Source organism: Melopsittacus undulatus, chromosome 6 (genome assembly GCF_012275295.1).
Source record: "Melopsittacus undulatus isolate bMelUnd1 chromosome 6, bMelUnd1.mat.Z, whole genome shotgun sequence".
Classification (NCBI taxonomy): domain Eukaryota; kingdom Metazoa; phylum Chordata; class Aves; order Psittaciformes; family Psittaculidae; genus Melopsittacus; species Melopsittacus undulatus.
In genome coordinates this window covers 23,257,198-23,280,783 of record NC_047532.1, presented here as the reverse complement: position 1 = coordinate 23,280,783, position 23,586 = coordinate 23,257,198, and the positions used below count along the sequence as shown (strand labels likewise).

Sequence of the window (23,586 nt, the reverse complement as noted above, 5' to 3'; positions counted from 1 at the left end):
TTTTTGCTGTTTTCTTTGTATTTCCTAGAGCTATTTCATATTAATATTGACATGGGTAAGACAATTCAGCAAACTTCAGAGGGATAAGGTGGCCAATTTGCAATGGCTCTTTTGTTAAGTAATAAAGCTGTGTAGGGAAGGGCAGATTTTGACTATTCAGTTCCTGCCATTCTGATCATTCTCAATTGCATCAGACTCATGTCAGAAAGTTTAAGTGTCTAAAATACACAGACTGCCTGTTTTCACAAGATACCAAAATGGAGATTCTAGTAAAAATCTGTACGGGAACTTTATTTTTTGACCAGACATTTTTTACTTATGCAGAACTGGTCTTTGTTGAAGAGCTTCTGTCTTCATTGTTTAATTTCTTTGTGTAGCTTACAGTCAACATGATCCCGTTGAGTTCTTTATTTAATATGTTTCAGAGCACAGGACACCTGCCGACTTCTTTAATAACGAGTTGTCCTCAGTTGGCTTATATGTGAAAACACTTGTGAAAACTGTGCAGCAGAGGCAAGTAAAGAATAACCTTAGACATTAAGACTGATTCTATTAAAAAAAAATAAAATAAAACTATGTCCAGGCTCCACACCCCAAGTCCCTAAAATAAATTTGCAAGGGCTTTTCACAGCATGGAATCCAGGAGGACTTTCTTTTTAATTGAATTCTGTTCCGTGTAAGTGCAGCTCAGTGGAATTCAATTGCCAAGTGGGCTCCCAGGAAGAAATACATGCTAAGTATTTTTATTGCTAATGTCTTGGATTTAGTTTCTGAAGTATTATTTAGATTTGACTGTGGACAGAGTTGCTAGTGTTTACCTTAACACAGTGCTCTGTGCCTTTTGTTGGAGAGGGGACTCTAAAAAAGGACGAGGTAAAGCAGATAAATTTAACCATGAATAAATTCTGTGGCTTTGTATTGTATTAACAAAGCTCAAACTCTTACTTCTTTCTAGAAACCCTATGAATTTGATGAAAAATCTCCATATTTCCAATCCAATATCTCCCTCCCTCCCCCTTCAATGTATTTTCCCTATTTATTGGAAGCCTCTTGCACACCTTATTAGAAGTATGGGAAATACTGTTATAGATGATTCAGGGAAGACCTAGAATCTCAGTTCTGCAGTTCTTAACTAAGAAGAGAAATCCTACTAAGATCAATGAGTCCTTCTTCTGCTCTAAGTGGATGGTAACTAACACAGAGAAAACAGACTTAGACTAATTACTTTATCATAATTAGCTTTATTCTGCACTCTTTCACATCGTTTCTCTCATAATTCTTTCACTTCTGTTGAAACACATTATTTTACTATCACCCACAAAACTGAAGTCATTAATAAAAAGTATCTCGCAAATGAAAAATATACTCAGCCACTGTTAGCTCACTCAGATTGTTTTTCTTAGTCAAAGGAATCTTTAAAAAATGGTTTTGCATTAAAACTGTAAAGAAAACTGTTGACTGATAAGGCAAACAGTTAAAACAGAGAACTGTTTTATTTTAGTTTTTCAATATTAATCCTTTATTTCAGATGAAGAAATACTCTGAACCAGAGGTTCAGCCTTGTTAATTATCTCACGTTACAATCAATAAATTAAGCAACCTTTATCCAGACTTGGTGTTGTGTGAAGGATTCTCACCTGGTGAAGGAACATGTGCTCTCACCTTGGATTCTGTAACAGAATTTGGACTTAATACAAAATATGTCCAAATCTGGTAGAAAACAGACCCTGCACTGCAGGTACTTAAATCTACTTCCCTTTTCTCTAAGAGAAAATGTCTTTATTTTATTTACTTTATTGTCTACTATATATATAGTCCATACTATATTATCATTATACCCATCTCTCTATATTCCATATTACACATTATCTAATGCCTATTTGTATTATATTGTCAAAGAATCTTTAAGTATTGGGTTAATATCATTATTATTTTTTAATTGTGAACTTTTAATAGATAAGATTTTGTAAGGTTTGTTAATGCTTTTGACAAGTTTGTCCGGAAATTAGGATATGGTAGAGAGATATGTCTTTAAAATCTGTCTTGCTGTATTTTGTGCACACAGCCTCCTTTAAAATTCTACCTATGAGTAATCATTTTATATGTGTTTAAATCATATTTCTGTTTCCTGTAGACACAGTTCTTACAACATAACATGCACTGCTGCTAGTCTTGTAAATACGTTTTCATTGTTGCTTCAAAGAACTGAGACAAATCAACAGCTAATCTACAGGATGATAGTGACCAGGACAGCCTATACATATGATTATTAAAGGTTTCAAATCAGGATTGATACTGGACAACATACAGAGGAAATGGCAAACCCAACCCAAAGAACTTCTGTAGTGCTACATCCTTTTGAAATTGCACAAGGTTTATTTACTTTTCAGTCTTGGTGTTGCTCAAATGTCATGGGAAGAGGAGGGGAAGTGGTGATGATACCAAAGCCAAACCCAATCGAAATCTCCTGAACTGAAGCGTAGCAACCAGTAGAGTTTCAGTGTGTGGTGCAAGAACAGGCCTAAAGGGCAACTGCAGTCCAAGAAAAAGATGCTGGATGGATTTAGGTCTGGGAAATAACAGAGGCAAAAATACTTGTGAATACATACTGGCTAAATATTTGGTTGGGATTCAGGTCTGATTTCACACCAGCTAGGAGTGGAAGTTGTGCAGGCTACTGGAGCTGCCTAGACTGTGGGGCAGGGCAGGATTTGAGCCTTGCCCTTCTCTGCAGCTCATTGCAGCTAGCTTCATCAGGGCAGCCTTCAGGAGGAAGACTGCACTCTTCAAAGATTTTTGTCATAGTTATCTGCCTTTTATTTTATTGTAATTCTGTAGTGTGCGGCTAATATGTTGACAAACAGATAAAATTATATATATTTTTCACTTCATCGCATGTCTGCTCTTCCTGTGCTCCATAAGGTTATTTTGTAGCATACGAGGAAAAATGCTTATGTTGTCTAATTCAGTTTAAATAAAATGTTAAAAGGTGACAATCTCTTTAAACATTACTGATCATTACTTACAAAACTATATTTTAAAATTGTGAAAACAAATGCTTTGACCTTGTGAGCTATGGAAATGTTTAAAAAACAAATCTGCTATGTTTTTTGGCTAATAGTTGTGATTTGCATAGTTGAACCTTGAATACAGTCATAAATAGCTGCAGAATCCAGCTTGGCATGATGCCCAGCAATGTTAGGGTGTCAGACAAAAAATCGGGTCAACCACTTACCAAGTAAGTCATTCTGTCTCAACAAGGTGATGTCTAACAAAGAAGCTACAAGGCTGAAGACAGATAACATATTCAGATGCTGCTCAGAAAGACAAGAACTTTTCATTTATCAGGATAATCTACTATTTGTAATCAGTACACCAAGTGAACGCCCTCTCATAAAAAAGAGAAAAGCCCATCAATAGTTTTTGCTAATTAAGATTAATATTATTCCTGTGAAATGAAACAAAAAGTTCTGTGTAACCAGAATCCCAAAAGAGATTTATAATCTAAAAGAATAATTGCAGAGTTTTAACTGAGAAGAAAGAGAGAGCTATTGGTTTTAGCTGTGATGGTCTTCCACTTATGTCAGTAGATCTTTTATGTTTTCAGTTTATTTAGCATGACTTTCTATATATTAAAATCTGTGGAACTAAAACTTCATGAGAAAATGGTTATATATGTAATAAAACACTACCACTAAATGTTACATATTTAGGAATAATTTGAGGTAACAGATCATTTATTAACATATATAGAAAAAATCAATTTTTAGATTAAAATCTAGTTGTTGCAACTGTTTATAGTAATGCATATTTAATCTTCATTCATTAAGCACAGCTAGAGTTAGAAATGACAAAGAAAGTGCATTTTCTCTAAGTGATATTAATTTTATTCAACAATTTATTTTCTTCCCTGTTCATAGAATCATAGAATAGTTAGGGTTAAAAAGGACCTTAAGATGATCTAGTTCCAACCCCCCTGCCATGGGCAGGGACACCTCACACTAAACCATATCACCCAAGGCTCTGTTCAACCTTGCCTTGAACACTGCCAGGGATGGAGCATTCACAACTTCTTTGGGCAACCCATTCCAGTGCTTCACCACCCTAACAGTAAAGAATTTCTTCCTTATATCCAATCTAAACTTCTGCTGTTTAAGTTTCAATCCGTTACCCCTTGTCCTATCACTACAGTCTCTAATGAATAGTCCATCCCCAGCATCCCTGTAGGCCTCCTTCAGATACTGGAAGGCTGCTATGAGGTCTCCATGCAGCCTTCTCTTCTCCAGGCTGAACAGCCCCAATTTTCTCAGCCTGTCTTTGTATGGGAGGTGCTCCAGTCCCCTGATCATCCTCGTGGCCCTCCTCTGGACTTGTTCTAACAGTACCGTGTCCTTTTTACGTTGAGGACACCAGAACTGCACCCAATACTCCAAGTGAGGTCTCCCAAGAGCAGAGTAGAGGGGCAGGATCACCTCCTTTGACCTGCTGGTCACACTCTTTTTGATGCAGCCCAGGATACGGTTGGCTTTCTGGGCTGCAAGCTCACAGTGAAGCTGGCTCATATTCATTTTCTTATCAATCAACACCCCCAAGTCCTTCTCCACAGGGTTGCTCTGAATCTCTTTTCCGCCCTACCTATAACTGTGCCTGGGATTGCTCCGACCCAGGTGTAGGACCTTACACTTGGCATGGTTAAACTTCATGAGGTTGGCATCAGTCCACCTCACAAGCGTGTCAAGGTCCCTCTGAATGGCATTCCTTCCCTCCAGCGTAACAACCGAACCACACCCCTTAGTGAAGCCATGCTGGCTGTCACCAAGCACCTTGTTTTTCATGTGCCTTAGCATGCCTTCCAGGAGAATCTGCTCCAAGATTTTGCGAGGCACAGAGGTGAGACTGACTGGTCTGTAATTCCCCAGGTCATCCATTTTCCCGTTCTTGAAAATGGGATTTATATTTCCCTTTTTCCAGTCATCAGGAACTTCAAATATGATGGACAGTGGCTTAGCAATTTCATTTGCCAGCTCCTTCAGGACCCATGGATGGATTTCATCAGGTCCTATGGACTTCTGCACATTCAGGTTCTTAAATATTTATTTTTATATTTGTTTTGGTTTTAGGATTCAAAAAAGCCTTGCAGCATTAAAAGGGAAGAATATGAGGAAGCTGTTTCCCATTCCTTAAAGACACCCAACTTAAAAATATATTTATATTTGAATTAATATTTACATAAAGGAAATCCATAATCAGAAGAATAACTCTGTACTTACCTGTATTCAGGGAAAATTCATTAAGGTGTACATTATTATACATATAAAAATTAATTCTCTCCAAAATAATCTATTGCTGTCTTTGTTGTAGTAACCTTTAAGGTCCAAGCCTTTGTCCTATCTTCTTTGCTTATAGGATAAATTACACAGTTTGCCTCAAAATAAAAATAATTCTAATTTCACTTAACATGCAAATTTAGAGTTATGAATTACCTCAAATCAGGATATTGGCTGAATACATTTGTTTTCATGAAAAACGAAATGTTTTTTCTCTCTTCTGCCCTTCCCCCAGGCCTTCTTCACAAGATCAGCCTCAGGATAAAATGGTTTTAAGTAGACTAAAGCTGGTGGTAAACACTTGTCTTTGACAATATTATTGCCTAATGAACATTGCAGAAAAGGGTGTATGCAGTGCAAGTGTCTGTCTGTGGCTGCAACCTATATATGATCCTTGTGCCAAGGACCTACTGCTAGTAGGCAAATATAAACAAAAGAGGCAGGCCCTTTGATGGTTTAATCCCAAACATACTTAACTGTCACATAGTTAATCTTTTTGATTAAAAATGGCTCTTGAGCTCTTCTTGAACATTTTTATGTTTGTGGATGAAGGAGGTTAAATGTAGTTCTCGTGCCTGTCTGGACTGTTCTTTTTTTTTTTAAACTATTCCCCCCCCGCCCCTTAGTTCAACATGACTTTTCCCTCTCTTTAACTGCAGATAGGCCCCTAAAGAATCCTTAGCCCTGATACTTCTGAAATACCCCCCATTAACAGGCAGGTAAAAATATTTTACAGACTTTGCCAAAGCAGACATCATTGATATTATCAGAGGACTAAATCTACAGGTCAAAACCAAGTGTTTCAAAACAGCTTAAGGTGCAAGTTTTACTTTCCTAGGAAGAAGGTTCAAAGAACAATAAACCTTCCATGTTCATCAGAAATCAAGTCATCATTCTTAAATTTCAACATAAAACTTGTGTTTTGCTATTGGTTTCCTTGAACACTGGCAACTTTGATACTGTTTCTGTCAAAGACAGCAGAAAATCGGCCTCACATATTTTAAATCTATGGTTGCTTTAAGCTCTAACGCATTAAAGTTTGTGAATAATCTCCCTTTTTAGAGGGTCTTGAGTTCCTTTTGGGATAAGATGGAGGATCTTTCAAGTGTAACACTAAGAAGCAGTCACATTTCAAGTCAGAATTTGTGCTCTTATGGGATTTTTTGTGAGTAATATTTCTTTCCACTCTAACAGTAGTTTCACTTCATGATGGTTTTATGTTGACTTCCAACTACATTTTTATGTAGTGGGAAAGAATTTTTTTGTAAAGTGAATGTACAAGACCTGTTGGAAAAACATTTGTCCTTAGCAACATACTCATAGAATTCAGTATAGTTTGCTCAGAAGTGTTATTTTAGGATGACCTTTACACATACGATATGATGAATTTTTCTTTTTATTTGATTGTAAAGATGTTATGATCAAGGGGCAAAATAAATATTGCCTTTTTCAGCCATAAAAAACAGAGAGCGACAAATGAAACCATCTTTTTCAAACAACATGATAACATGCAGAAGTGATGTCTGCGTTTGGAAACTACTATATTTTTAAATTCACAGATACAGCAAAGCCCTAGTGAAACATAAATAAAGATCAGTTCTATACAATTCAAGTAGCCACGCATGCTATGGAACTTACCCTTTTTCAGCCTAAAGAAGAGACATATTTTTTATGTTCTTCCCTGATAGAACAGTGTATTTATGTTTATGGGAATTTATACATTGTAATAAATTGTTAAGAAAAATTAAAAGTTGAGCATTCTGGGGTCAGCAGCATTTCTAAGAAGGATGTTAAATCCTAACTTACATTATTTTGAATAATTAGCATAATGTTCTGCAAATCTTTCTAGGTAGCTTACAGGATTTGAATATTCAAATATTTTTATTTGCATAAGCCATATAATTATGAAATTGTACAGTACAGTTATTTCTCAGGCAATTTGGCAATCTTTTCTTACACAAATTTACCTTATGTTCATTGTTATAAGAAACAGAAATAGCTTTCTGCTTACCATTCTGGAAAGGATGGAATTCATCATTCTGCTATAAAGACCCTAGAAAGCAAAGAAAATGTTATTAGTTATTATACTCTTATCTGCAGGGATTCTAGCTGCCTAACAATGCATCAGCATCAAAACAAAAACTGAATATATGTGTACAAATCATAGATCAATAGTTTAATGCAGTTCTGAATATATAGTGCATGTACTTAGCAGGTACTGGATTAGAAAAAAATCACAGGCTATTGTGTATATCTGTATTTAGAACTGTGTACCAGCTGGAGTTTATCTGCATAGTGTTCATAAAATACAGACATAGGATCTTGGCATCCAACTTGTGATTGTGCTTTTGCAAATAAAACCATGGCCTTGCTGTCACTCTGTTATGGACTGGGAGAAAACAGGGTAAAAGCATGCGCATAAAGGGTTAAGATGAGGACAATTATAAGTGAAATGTTAAAGATTTTCTTTTTAACACATAACAAAATTTGTATCATGGTTAAAAAAGTGATCTTTACACATTTATTAAAATAGTTAATCAGCCTTTACGTTTTGCTTTAGAAAAAGGTTGCTCATGGGTTAGAAGTTTGCAATGGTTAGACCATAGTACTGAGAAAGTAGTAAGTGCACCATACACCTCAGCAGCATGGTTTAACTGTGATGTAGAAATAAAAGAATGACTACTAGTTAACTCTCTTTTCTTCCTACTTTTCTATCATCCCCTTCAGTCTATTTTATACCTGACATCATAGCTATTCTGTTTTCTTTAGAAAGAAATGAATTACTGCTACCAGTTCCTTTAACTAAAGGTTGAACAGAGAGAGATCACTTTCACTCACTATCTATCCAGAGAGGATTTTAACTTTTCTATAACATCCTGTGCTATGTATTCCAATTGTGCAGTTCGAGAATAAAAAGTTATCAGGACAATAGGCTGAATTTGGCTATCATTTCTCACACAGAATACAACTTTACTCCTGCTGAAGTGGCCAGGGTTCAGAAGAAGCATAGGTACAGAATCTGCCTATATCTGCCTTGTATGTAGTTTTAAGGGTTTTATACCAAAGAAGGGAGAACACTTAAACCACACTTGTTATTCCTATTTCCATTCTTTGAGAAAATTAAATACTAAACTAAACATGCAAGGGAGATAATTAAGGAATTCCATTAAAAAACATGTTTAGAAAATTTTACTGTAACCAAGAGATACAGTCACAAACCACTTCGAAAAAAAATTTTGATCTCTAGGTAGGGCCTAAAATTTTTCTACCTAGGAAAACCAGAAACTATGATAGATTGATTGCAGGTTCTCACTATAACCACATATACCACTGGATGAAATACAGCTATTTACAGGTAAGGGAGTGTCCAGATCAAGAAGAATTCCACAGTATGGTGCAGGAGTTATTTCCGTTCAAGGAGTTTACCTTGGGCAAAAAGGGAGTTTCCAGGGTGCACAGTGCTGCAGATTCAGACTTAAACTAGGTTGCAGCACAGCACAGGATACAGGGAGCCTGGATAAAACTAATATAAATTAGAACAGTCCCTGAGGGCTGCTCTAATTTACACGAAGATTCATTGGCCTGTATCCAGCCTTGAATCTGAGCATCTACAGAGATGGCTTGAAGCCACTTTTACACCATTCTTTGTGGGCTACATCTCCTGCATGGTGTTTCATGTGAGATGTAGCACAGAATACCTCTTTTGCTTCATGTATGAAATAAGGCTTCCCTCAGCTGAAGAAACTGTATTTCATGTAGGCTTAAAATGAACCCTTGACCAGACATCTCAGTTGAGCCAGGTTCCCACAACGCACTATTCTGCGTCCTTCCCAGAGATATTTTCTCCTCAGCCCTTTCAGTTTGCAAACTGTGCTGTTTGGGTGAGGTAGTCATTAATCCACTGACTGTCTGGGGCTCTTACATAAAAAAATCCATTCAGTTCAGGAAGGCAGCAGTTGCATTTCCTCCTCTCAGCTTTTGAGTCCCCCTGCCATAAAGCCATAATAATTTTTTTCCAAAGCTGTTTGTAAACCAGTAAAATGCCACCATTTCATAAATGATCAAAAGTTCTTTCTGACTTCAAAGGAATTATGTTCACAAATGGGTAAACTTTGTCTTCAGTTCTTAACTGCTTAATAATTAAGGTTCTACAACATGACTTACAATGTTGCAAGATACAAACTGAAAATTGTGAGCCTCTCACCTACCAGCCATGTGTGCAAGCCCCCAGACTGATACACAAGTTGTTCAGTACTTTCACATGAGTATCCTCCTGAAGTCATTGTAGTAAAATTTGTGCTTAGTTAACTGTATGTTTTAATGTTCTGCTAAATCATGGCTTAAATCCTTACATGGATTCAAATCAGCAGAGCAGCTGAAAGTAAAATAGGTTTGGTGTGACAACTAATTTATGAGTTCTTTTTGGACACAAACAATTTTTAATAACAGGTTACTTGCTGGTATATAGAATACAGAATTATTATTTTAGAAGTGAGTCAAGGCTTCTCCTAGCTTTTGCTTTCACTGGTTGAAATAAATAATCTGAGTGGGTGTGTGTATGATGACCCAGTTCTCAAATTTTGAGAAATGCCAAAAAATTTTCTATTTCCTTTTTAAAAATCAGATTTGTCTATTAATGTTGTGACTACTTTCAGTGTTTCTGGCATTAGCATTACAAATGTAAAAAAAAAAAAGTCAAACAAAAAACACCCAAAACCCCCAAACTCCAACTTATTCAGTTCTATAGTTCCTGTTTGCTCAGTTTCTGAATCAATAAACAAAATCACCTATTTTTAATCTCCAGCTCCTGAAGAGGGCAGCACGTTCTAGATATTATTGAACTATAAGCTTTGAGATGACAGACCCAGCTTTACTGTACTGCATACAGAGGAAGAGGGGAATAAAAACTTTGTAGATGTTTTGTGTAGAGAGTTCCCATGATACAGTAAGTCAGCATAAGTTCTAGGCTGTTACAGACCAAGGTCAAAACTGTGTTTGATTAATAAAGAGAACATTCAAATTAGCTACCTGAAGCAATGCATTTAGAAAGAGAGCAACAAAATACCAGCAAGGAGTACTTCCACGAGGAATACATTTTATCTTTAACACTGTGGATAACTTTTCCTATTGGCAGTGCATTGACTATCAAAACTACTAAAGGGGTTAGATTTAATTATCTCACTTCTTTGCACATTTCATCTCAATTGCTATGGCAACATTCAGTTGCCTCAGCAGCAATGTACACTTTAATCAGATATTTCCTCACTCATTTCTCTGTGCACCACAGCAATGTAGTCAAATTTACAGCCAAACCCTGATGCATCTGATAACACCTCTTAGGAATTAATGGCTAGGTTTTCCCTGCCCCTCACCCATAGCCACAAATATTTCTAGAGAATTTTGCACCCTAATGACAAAGGCTTTAGGAGATGGAAAGTGTGCGTACTTTAAATCTTCTCCACTTCACTGATTTTATGCTGTTTTCTGCCACCACTCCCTTTTTACATGGCTCCTACTTACTCAGGAACTCTTCCCATCAAGCTATGGGCAGGTCTTCTCATCCCTGCAGGAACTGTTTCAGGGCTGAGAACAGGAAACACAATAATCAGGCAGACAATATGGCTCCTCCCATATTCCACCCTGCCCTGAAAAGCTTTTTGTTTGATTACTCAGCTATGATTAAATGCTTCGTCAGAGTACATCATAGTTCTTTAAACTTCTTGGCCCAGAAATCAGGAACATAGGCTAAAATAAAAGTAATTAGGAATGATGAGCAGATACTGGGGACTCCATATTGAAATACAGTCAGTAAAAAGTCAGGAAGCTAAAAGTACACAAGGGTTACTAAATTCATATTATAGGAAGTCTTGATATTTCTGACATAGAATATTGTCTGGTTTGAAAACGTCACCACCAAGGTAAAGTGGGAACAAAGATAAATTCCTAATGGCGCCTAGATTCTATGGTGGAAACCACATTAGAAATGCATTAGATAGATTGAAACAGATTGGATTATAGTTAGACATATAGGAGAGAATAATAGATATAAAGCATTAAAATGTAATTCTGCATATTCTGAAGATTGTGCTTGAATAGTCAGTTAGTTGATTTTGCTTTTTTGCATTAAAGAAAATAGTCCACACTGCTTCTTGCCTCTACATTCATTTTTCATCACTGTTTTCATCTGCTCACATGTAATAAACTATCACAGCTGATTTTCAAATAAGATAGAATCATAGATTACTGCTGGTTTTAAAGATTTTTTCAAAACCCTGGGTAACTAGAGAGTTGACTTGGGCCACTCTTGTCCCCAAGAGGTATAATGGAGTCAGAATCATTTTATGTCTTGTCAATGACAACAAGGTTTGATCCTCCTCCCTGACCCTGTAGTATAAAGTCACTCTCTACAGTTTATTTCTATGTGAGCCACAGCAGCTTTTCCAGAGGTTTCATAACTCAAGATGTTAAAAAAAAAAGAAAAAAAAACCAAACATCAACTTATAAAGAAAATACAGGAAAAATGTGCCCAGTGTGCTTTTCACACATGACAAAGGGTTTAATGATATATAGCATGAAAGTCCATGTTACTTATATAACATGAAAGTCATGATCCTCCTCAGGATCCTGGGAGACTTTTCCAGATGACATGCTGAAACCTAACATTTGTGGGCCCATGTCATATGGCAGCTTTGTCTCCTAATCCATCAGTGATGTTGTTGTATTTTTAAGGTTCTGAGGGAGAAGCTACAAGTTACAGAATCTATACTTCTTTTTCACATAAGTACTTCCAAAGATGTACACATATACGTTTTTAATCAATACGTCTAATCTTATAAATGAAAACTGTTTATATTTGCAGGGCTGGTCCCACTAGTTTAAAGGAGGTATCTCCCTGCAGCTTTGTATATATAAGTTTTATATATAACTAGACACTGTAAGTTTTAATACTGTGTGCAAACATTTGTGCCATAGAGGATGCAAAGATCATTTAAAGTTCAAAGTTAGCAATTCTGTACTAAAATTAAAACTTAAAAAGTTCCAAAACTTTATATCTAAAGAACCTAATATCCATGCATAGCTAGAGGTTACAAAATGTTTGTAGTATAACTTGTGGCCACTTAAAGAATTCATTTCAAAGTTGATTCACGTAACATGGGAAGAGCTATGCTGATTTCCACCATCTGAGAATCTGATGCATAGTCTTTATAATAAAAATTTTATAGTGTTGAAGTTATCTATGCCATATACATCTGGAAATCTATGCCAAACAATATAGTCCTTGTTTGAACAGTTCATAAACTGGAGACTTTCATAGAAGATATTGCAAAAAACCCCACAGAACAGTGCCTTATCATCAAAGGATGCTTTTTTGGACTTTCTGGGTTTTTACTGCAGTATAGAAGAGAGGAAATTTGACTTTATTCTTTATGGGCTCAAAGGCCATATGAAGAAAGATGCACAGAACAGAAATAGTCAGAAAATATGGAAATGGACAGTTATTATATGTTCCTCTGTGCACATTCCAGGTGAATTTGTTAATTTTATGAATTTATGAGATATAACTGAGTTAAAGGCTGCTATACTTGGGTTTATTCATGTATATTTCCAGTATACATATTCCAGTTCTGGAACATATTTTTCTACCCTTTTGATTCTTGTCTAGAGTTATATGAAAGACGTACCCAACAAATATCAGGAATAAATTACCTATATAAAAAAACCAGACTTGTTAAAGTATTTTAAATTTTATCAAGCACTTTACTTGTTTGTGTTTGTTTGTAATAGTAAAAAGTTAAACATTTTCAAAACTGTATTTTGGTGAGGGTATGCTTTCCTCAGGGTACAATAGAGTATAATACAATGTAATCTCTAATCCAAGGCAAGCCACACGGTTCCATAGGGGACACACTGTTCTTACTATGTTTCTTATCAGCAGTTTATAAGTTTTTGCCATGGGTTGCCTTTAATTTTCAGTAATAGTTTGTCTCCTCCCCACCTTTGATTTCTTCTTCAAGTTTTTCCTTAGTCTCTGTTTTAACCCCCCGCCCCTTCCCTAATTTTGAGTATAATAAACTACATTTTTCATAACCTACAAGAACTCACTTCAGCAATTCGGCAGGGCCCCCTTTCCCTCCGGCACGAGCAGAGCTCCTGGCATCCTGCCACTCACTGCCCAGCACCACCCTGCAACCTGCAGTCGCCTTCTCCAGGAACTGCTGCACTCCACGTATCCATCGCAGAGCCTGTTCCTGATCCACCAAACCAGACCTTTTCCTGGGAAAACCACCCATTTCCCCTGATATCGGCTCTTTGCAGCCTGAATGTTTTGCCTCAGGAAGAGGACATGGAATCTGGCACCAGTAGCTGCTGCAGCTCCATTTTTCGTATGGTTGCCGAGGAAGGTAGAAATCTGTGTGGCAGAGACAGGGTAGCATGACAAGAAAATTCAAAAGCGAGTAAAAATCACCAGAGTTTCCTTTTTTTGATTCTCACTTCCAGGTGCTCGACATTGTCCTTCTCTCTCTCCCCAGGGTAAAGACTCACTGCTTGGTATATTGCTTAGAGCAATGTCTGCTCAGTTTTCTAGTTCGTTAGTTTCAACACTCCTTGATTTTAAAGAACCTTTCTATAAAGCCTTATCAATATAGAGTCCTTTTCCCTTGTTTATAGAAGTGATCATACTATTTTTTTTACAGCTTAACCAAGCTGGAGAGTGGAACTACTACAGAGAAGGCACTGCTCAGTTTTTATGTATGTTATACACACACACACATACATATATGTATATACAGAATTTATGTATGCTCTTACTGTAGCACTTATACTCCCTAAAGGTATTATTATGTTGTTAGACAAATTAAAATTAAACAAGAGGTAAAAGTGCACTTGAACTGAAAACTGTTAAGAAATGCCTACAGGCATGACAAAAGTGAACAGCAGGAATTTATCCAGCTGTGTGTGTCTAGGAGTTCCTCTGGGCCGACTGACTGTGCTCCCATTTCTGCTGCAGGAAATGCAATTAAAAAGAAAAAATCATAGAGGTGTTGTGATTTCCACAAAATGACATGCACAGCTTTTTCTTCTGCCTTCAAAATAAAAATGGAAGGAATTTTTGTCAAACTCTTTAAGCTACAGGACAGAATGGAGAGGGATGATGGGAATACATAAAAGAAGAGCCCAGAACCAGTAAACCAGAGTTCTACCCAGGTCAGAAACATAGTGGCAGGTAGTTTTGCTGAGAAGCACATGTAATAACATCTGGAATCGGTGAAGTATGTGAGATCAACTTTGAGAACTTTTTTATAAAATAATCTGTCCTGATAATTGCTGTAGTGATAGGACAAAGGGTAATGGGTTAAAACTTGAACAGCGGAGGTTTAGATTGGATCTAAGGAAGAAATTCTTTACTGTTAGGGTGGTGAGACACTGGAATTGGTTACCCAAGGAAGTTGTGAATGCTCCATCCCTGGCAGTGTTCAAGGCCAGGTTGGATGAAGCCTTGGGTGATATGGTTTAGTGTGAGGTGTCCCTGCCCATGGCAGGGGGTTTGGAACTAGGTGATCTGAAGGTCCTTTCCAACCCTAACTATTCTATGATTCTATGATTCCATAATATAGTATTTCCTAAACTAAATGCAAAAGAGGCCCTTTGTTTGTACAGGGCCTCTATACAGGGCATTGAATGAAATCTCATGTAGAATACTTGGGATGTGCAGAAGTGACATTACCAAAGGTCTGCATATGGAGATCAAAAACACAGTCATAAAAAACAGTGGTAGTAGTATGTGTTAAATACATACTAAATTTGATTTGTAAATCACGTTTTATGCAGGTGCAAATGGAGGCACTTATTAAAAGTGAAGGTGAACAAACTGAATAGATCCTTTATCTTTGTGGGTAAAATTGTTAGGTTTACAACTTCCCTTCATTCAAATGCCAGTACAATGTATGTCACAGTGAAAGAATTTGCTGTGTAAATTATTACATGTGTTGCAATGAAAAAGAGTAAGACAGCTCAATATCCCAGTCACATAATGAAATAAGGAACTGTACTCTAATTGGTTAATTCAGTTATTTTCATGACAGTGTTATACAACATTTTTGACCATGACAATGCATCTTTGTTAACTCAGGAGTGCTCAAAATCAAAGAGCATCTGGACCTGGAGACATGAAGACATGGTAGGAAGGAAGATTTAAAATATAATTTTGTGTAATTTCTACAATATTATAATCCCAATGGTACCACTGGAAGTACTCCAATTTGCATCAGGACAAAAGAAAGCCTCTCTTTCTCCGATTCTACATACTTGGAAACTGTATCTTAATAATGGCTATATTTGTAGTCCAGTTTGTGTATCATGAAAGGAAATATGTGAAAATTAAACCAAAAGAATTATTAATGCATGCATCAGAATAATAGAACAAAGAGGAATGTGTCTTTCTCCTGGTGAAAATGGAAATTAATCTTCTTTTCTGCTTTGAGCATTTTGGCAGTAAACTCAAGTCCTGTAATCTAATTGGTGCATCATAGAATCAGGTTGAAAAATACCTCTGAGATCATCAAGTCAGACTGCAAACCTAACACTGACAAGTCCACCACTAAACCATGTCCCTAAATGCCACATCTGCACATTTTCTAAATACCTCCAGGGATGGTGACTCAACCACTTCCCTGGGCAGCCTGTTCCAATGCTTGAAAACCCTTTTGGTGAAGAAATTTTTCCTAATATCTACACTAAACCTTCTCTGGTGCAACTTAAGGCCATTTCCTCTTGTCCTATCACTTGTCATGTGGGAGAAGAGACTGATTCCTACCTCACTACAACCTCCTTTCAGGTAGTTGTAGAGAGTGCTAAGGTCTCTCCTGAATTTCCTTTTCTCCAGACTAAACAACCCCAGTTCCCTCAGCCACTCCTCATAAGATTTAATCTCTAGACCCTTTAAAAGCTTTGTTGCCTTTTGGCAATTGTTGCTCCAGCAACAAAATGTCTGTCTTGTAGTGACAGGCCCAAAACCAAACACAGTATTCAAGATGTGGCTTCACCAGTGCCAAATATAGGAGGATTATCGCTTCCTTAGTCCTGTTGGCTGCACTGTTTCTTATACAGGCCAGGATGCTGTTGGCCTTCTTGTCTGCCTGGGCACACTGCTGGCTCATGTTCAGCCAGCTGAACCAACACCCTCAGGTCCTTTTCCGTTGGGTAGCTTTCCAGCCACTCCTCCTATTGTGTTGTGTGGGGTTGCTGTGACCCAAGTGCAGGACCCAGCACTGAGCCTTGTTGAACCTCATCCAATTGGCCTCGGCCCATCAATCCATCCTGTCCAGATCCCTCTGTAAAGCCTTTGTCCTCTCAAGCAGAACAACACTCCCACCCAGCTTGATGTCATCTCCAAACATACTGAGGGTGCGCTTGATCTCCTCATCCAGAACACTGATAAAGGTATTAAACAGAACTGGCCCCAATACTGAGCCTTGGGGAACACCATGTGTGACCAGCCACCAACTGGATGTAACTCCATCACCACTCTATGGGCTTGGTCATCCAGCTAGTTTTTTACCCAGCAAACAGTACACCCATCCAAGCCATGAGCAGCGAGTCTCTCCAGGAGAATGCAGTGGGAAACAGCATCAAAGGCTTTACTAAAGTCTAGGTAGACAACATCCACAGCCTTTCAGTCACCAACCAAGTGTGTCACCTTGTCACAGAAGGAGATCAGGTTAGTCAAGCAGGACCTGCCTTTCATAAACCCATGCTGACTGGGCCTGATCACCTGCTTGTCCTATATATGCTGTGTGATGGCACTCAAGATGATCTGCTCCATAACCTTCCCCAGCATTCAGACCAGACTGAGAGGCCTGTAGTTCTACAGATCCTCTTTCTGCCCTGCTTGTAGATGGATGTCACATTTGCTAACCTCCAGTCAAGTGGGACCTCCCGTTTAGCCAGGACTGTTGATAAATGACTGAATGTGGCTTGCTGAGCACTTCTGCCACTTCATGAATACTAAATGCAAGTAGCTGAGATTCATATTTTTTTATATATGAAACTAAACAATTTGTATACGTGAGACTATTTTTCCTTCAGAGTAGAGCTCTATGAAACAAATATAAGCTTAAATTAAACAATAGCCTCAAAGACATTTGACTTTATAGGGCACTTCCATGCTTAAAAGTGCCGATGTAAAATGCACTGGTTTTGTACAACAGATCTGCTCTTTGGACCAAATCCAGATTTGAAGTTATTGGGAGAGACTTTTACTCCTGGATCAGGCCCCTTGTGTATATTCACATTCATGTATGATTACTTTAGTGGAAAAAGTGTTTTTATTCCCACTTCTGATGGAGTGAACTGAATTCTCTTTTGGCATTACTTACTGTATCAACAATGAGATTTATGCATTCTCAGTGCATTTAAATTCTGTGCTGTACTAAAACTGAACTACCCCAATAAAAAGTAGCAGAAAAACTGCTAATGTTTAATGGGGAGCATCTTTAGTAATAACAGGATGCATGAGACAGGAGGAGCTCAGCTTGGCCTTTGGCAGCCTATATGAGTTTTCCAAGTTTTGTAGTTAAAAGCTGTAAAAGGTATTTTTATTAGTGAACTGAGAAAATTAGATAAATCCTCTGAGACCTAAAACATGTGGAAACCTGTTCTGCCATTCTAACAAAGTCATTTTTCATGATGCAACTGCACTAAAACAGCTCCTTTCATGAAACAATTCAATTGTTAAATTATTTTTGCATATGAGTAGAACACATTTAATAAAACTCACTTGTACCCTTTTTACATGTTCACATAATAAACACTCTGCTTGCACTATATCCTTGTTGCTTTCTTTGGCAAAATTTGGTGTATACCGTGGGTTGATATTTTGTTTATTACACGCCATATTTTAAAGAACATTTGTGGAAAGGATATAAAAAATATGGTGCATGTGCATATTATAGCTGAGACTGCCAAAGGAACATGGACGACTTGGACGACTTGAACCCCTAGTCCTGATTGAAATTCCATGGAAGGCAGGCTGCTGTGGCAATCCCAGACTACGTATAGAACAGAATTTCTCAGCATTTATTCAAGTATGCACCTTAAAGCAAAACTTCAGTGTGATCAAGTACCGCACACATAGTAATGAGCTTTGCAATTTCCTGAATAGCTTTTATGAGGGGATCTCGTGCCTCTGTCTTTCTCCTCCCTTTGCTCTTTATGTCCTGCTTTCCGTTTTCCACTCCCTTCTTCTTAAAGCCTAAGTCCATCAACCTGATGGACTTAGCAGGAGCTGGGGTCATCATGGTGATCAATGACTTGGGTGGCTGAGCATTCAGCCATTGATCACTCTGAATAGATTCATATATCTTAGGCATGCCATCACAAGCAGCTGCTTCTACTTAGCTTGCCAGCTTTCTGTCACATCGAGGATTCAATGAAGTTCAGAGGCAGTGTGAGAAGGTTATATAATTCTGTCAAGAGATCATGTCTTTGATTTTTTTCATCTCTCAGACCTACATGTCTACCCTTTGGGGGTCTATCACAGACAGAGAACTTCCAAAATATTACATACCTTAATGCAGCAGCATAAAGAGTGCTATATAAAACATATAAACGTTCTTCCTTTGAACAGAATAGCAGGAGGCTTCACTCCTTTCTTTTATGAAAGAATATTACCTAATGCTGAAGAGAAACCACAGCTGTATTCATGTGTGCATGCACAAACTTTGCTTGTAATTTGAAACACATTCCCATAAAACTTTCTGATACTATCATATCCAGTATTCCTTCTCCCTCTTATATTTAAATATTCTGTGCTGAATTTGTAAGAATAAAGAGTAACTTTAATCGCTTGGATAAAATATTCATAGTTCAAGAACTTTACTAGGAAAATAAAATATACTTCACCAAGTCATTAAAAGGACACTGGGAGCTTGAATGCCACTTTCTCATCTAAAAACTTGTCATGCAGTGTAGCTGACCTTCTTTTGCTCTATTCTGTTTACTTAGCACAGGTAGTTTGTGCTCTGGCCCATATACACTGAATTACAAAGCTGCCACAATTTTGAATGTTGCTACTTCCCAGCATTATGCCCTGCCTTCCACTGGAAAATCACAATCCCATTGACAGACCAGAAGATTAGGGCAAATGCTCTTTCACTGGCAGTTTAAATTAATAGGCAATGCGAATGGAAGTGGCTCAAGTAAGGCACATGCTTCTCTCTCTTGTCCCTGTAGGTTGACAGTAATTTCCAGCAGAACTGTAAGATGGACAGCTGTGAGCATGAATATCCAAAATCATGGCAGTTACATCTGGCAGAGCTTGTCTGTCAAAGACCCATGACTGAAAGGTTGGTTGGCAGTGCAGTCTCTGCAGGCAGGGGTCTGCTGGAGAGAGGCACTGGAAAGCTCAGGCCCAAAAAACCTCTCCAAACAACAGGCAGCAGCCAAAGAATGAAAATAGCTGCAGTGCACAGGAAAAAGAAATGTTGTAGTAAAGTCCTATTTCAAAGTTTTAAAATAATGCTAAAATGAGCCACAGGACTCAGGCTGCCTGTATCCACTGGGCTGAGTTCCTGTTACAGAATAGGATGTGAGGGAGTGAATATGAAAGTGTTCATGATTAATAATGATGATAATGATAGTAATATTCTCGGGTCTTCTAAATGATGCTTCCAAACATTCACAGAGAAAATAAATTGTAGGCATTTTTATGGAATTAGAGAAAACCCTCCAACATTCAAAAGATTTTTTTTTTTAAATTGGTCATCTTGAAAAAATTCAAATTGACAGTGTCTCTTTTAATGATACACTTCAAAGCTTTATGAAATCTCCCTGTCAAATGAGGCTGCTACTTTAACACGTATTCAAAAATGTGTATGCAGCTTGAAAATGGATTAAACAGCCAGGAAAAGGGGCCATATTCTGTTATATGAATGCAGTTCCAGGGCTTTAATGAATCTGCAGAATTTAACAATAAACATGGTACATAAATTAAATTGATTTACTATGCAATCTGCTACTTAAAAAACAATGAAATAAAGACTTACAGCTTCCTATTCCACGATCTTGCTGGTTTTATACTTTATCATAATAAAAAATGAAAAGAATGTAATATCAGTCAGTATTGCAGGATTCCAGATTAGCTTTTCACATAAACCAGGTGCAAGCTATTAAGAATATGCTTCCCCCTTTTTTAAAAAAACCTTCTTTCTGCCTTTTGTTTATAGCCATTCAGTCAAAAAGGAAAGAAATGTCCAAACTAATCTATACAGTTTGGTAATTTTGGTGTCTGTCTTGGCTATCTGGATTCATCAGGTCTATTCCTGAGTACTCAGTATCTTGTAAGGCCCATTTGAGGTTCACATTAAAAGATATAAAATTTTAATAGAAAATTATGGGATTAATTTTAAATACAGTAATTTTAATTGAAATTAAAACAAATGCAAACACATCTCTACATAATATGTTTGGTATAAATCATTTCAAAGCCATATCCATCACTTGGACTAAAACTAAGGTGACATTGTCACTTTAAATCACAACTCTGTATTTCAGCAATTGGCATCTTGTGAAGTGGCTGTGCCACTTGCAAAATATTCAAGGACAATATTAAACAGCTACAACCTTCCTGATGTTATTTAAAGAAAAATCAGGTTTCCCATCTCTTTAATTTCTTTGCTTCTTCAAATACTGTTATTAGCATTCTTTTTCACACATCCTCCTTCCTCCTTTTCTTTCAATTTTAATTATTTTTTTCTTTCTAAATTAATCCTTTGTTTGAACTGTTACTTTTGAGAGACAAGAAAAGTTGTACAATGAACAGCTGTATGTTTGCCAGTTTACTTTAGGTCTTTTTATGCTTCTTTTCTGAGGACAGATCCTACAAGGTGCTGAGCATCAGGCAACTTACTTAAAGTTGAGGTTGCTGAGAATATCTAGAAAAAGCTTAGCATATTGCAGGATCATGCCTTGCATAGCAAGTTCTCCGAGTGATGACTATTTATGTTTCACTGAATAGACTTAGCATAAATTTTAACATCCCTGATATGATTGGGTTTTTTTTACGGGCAACAAGGAGGTATTTTTCATGACCGTATCACTCAGCACTTTGAGAATGAAGCGTATAGCAATGCCACCCAAAAAGTCTGGCAAAGAACCAGATGTCACAGTTACAAATACACACAAAAATTGGAATACATTAGAGGCAATTACAAGGTATGTAAGATCTTCAGTGCTGAGAAAGCATCCAGATCACTGTAAGTTCTGTCTTAATCAAATAATAATTCTAAACACACTTATACATAATCACCAAGAAATCACATAACCTAAGCATGAATGACCCTCAAAGTACTGGTCACCTGGCTTGTGGGGTTTCTATGTTACAGGTGCAGCATTAAAGAGTATTGTAGATATTAATGCTAACTAATCTTTTTAATTAAATCCAGCAATGTTAACCTAAATTTCTTACTTACAATTTTTCAGTCTGTTATATAGGGCACATATTTGCTATTTCTCCACTTCTCACTTCTCACACTTCATGATTCCTGTCACAGATGCAGTAAATAGCCACAGAACCTGGAACTGGGCCTCAGCAGTTCCTGTATCATTCAAATCTGACCTGTGCAGGACACTGTGCGGGGGGGGCCCACTGCCACCCTTGCTGCTGGCTGCCTTACACAGCCAAGACTGCAGTGGCTCTGTGGAGACTGCTCTCTCACACAGCGTTGTGACACGATAAGTCACTGCAGGATAGAAACTCATAAGTTCAGAGTTATCTTGAGTTAACTTTAGTAAAGGTGCATTGAGCTCTTTGTGGTTAAAAGCTGCATAAATTTTCTCAGGCTTTTGCTTGATAGATGAAATTTATGCTTATGGCTATGTTCACAGTTCCATCTATCCCAATGACAATATACCCATGGATATATTGTTACTTTTTCACTTCCGATGTAGACAGATTATACCTAATATACCTATGCATGTCAATATAATGCAGTGAGTTTACAAATAGTGCTCTAGCTATACAATAACTTCTTATAATACAGAATATGAAAAAACCCTGAGCATTTAAAGATTAAAACCTCACCCTCTTGTTGAAACCTGAAACCTGAATCAAACAACCCCTCCTGATGACAAAAGTATCTATACAGACAAAGTCATATTCCAGAAGTAGAGCACATGTGAGAAGCTGAAAAGTTTGTATATGAAATGTGGTTTGAGATGTGGATTGTCTAATACATAAAAGACTATGCCAGTTATTTGCCACCTCCATGGGGAAATCTCAAGCAAGCAAAGAACCTTTATAAATATAACTTAAGCAGTTTCCATTTGCTGCATATACCAGGTACACAGCGAGGCTTGCAGATTAGAAACACTGCTTTAAGCCTCACCCCGAATACCTGTAATCAGCTGGGATATTTCCAGGGAGCTCTTGGTAAACATTGTGCTGATGATAGACTCCCAGTAGTCTGCCATGCAGTAATTTGTTTAGGAAATGCTAGCAGTGTGTTTCCATTCAAGAATAAGTATAACTCTTATATAATTACAGAATGACTTTCCTTCAGTTATATCCCTTCATGATTCTATACCAAATAACATTCATTAACCCTATGTATCATAAAAAACTATTAAAATGTAGTGATGTTGACTTTCAAGGCAGAGAAATTACAAGCGTTTATTCTGAGTCTACACAGCTAAAGAGTTAAGAAATACTAGACCAGGAAGAAAAAAACCCCAACCAAAAAAACCAAACTGAAACAGGAAAACAAGACTGTGAAAAGTTATTGCTCCCAAAAAAATCTTGCTCCTTTTGAACTAGTTTACTCAGCTTATATAAGAAAATAGTAAAAAAAACCCTTCAAAATTTATTTGGTTTTAGCAATTAAGAACAGCTTTTCCTAATCATACACATTTTGTTTCTGTTTCATTGTTTTCTATCTGGCTTTCCAAACATAAATATATATGCATATAATTTCTTTGAGTTTCATATCTTCTTTCATCACATCTCTTACTTCCAATTTTGTTTTTGGACATAATTTCTGCCAGTGGTGCTTTGCATACTTCAAGGTTTCAATAGCTTAGATCTGAGTATTATGTTTCCCATTTGTCATTTACACACACACAAAAAGAAGAAAATTATATTTCTAAATAGAAAACTTCTTGATGTCTTACTGTGTCTATAAACTTCTCCTTCCATACTTAGATGGTCTGCCATAATCAGTCTCTCAGACTTTCTTATGATTAACCTCTTTACTGTCCTGTACTC

At 37.1% G+C, this 23,586-nt stretch overlaps 1 long non-coding RNA gene across 1 annotated transcript; it reads right to left on the bottom strand.

Annotated features, from left to right (window-relative positions):
• Positions 1-2,097: 2,097 nt before the first annotated feature.
• LOC115946851 (uncharacterized) lies at positions 2,098-10,911 on the bottom strand. The gene is made up of 4 exons (XR_004080867.2): positions 10,848-10,911; positions 7,339-7,380; positions 3,236-3,288; positions 2,098-2,569 (listed from the first exon to the last, which is right to left on the bottom strand). It is a non-coding gene; the product is annotated as an uncharacterized lncRNA (long non-coding RNA).
• Positions 10,912-23,586: the final 12,675 nt, after the last annotated feature.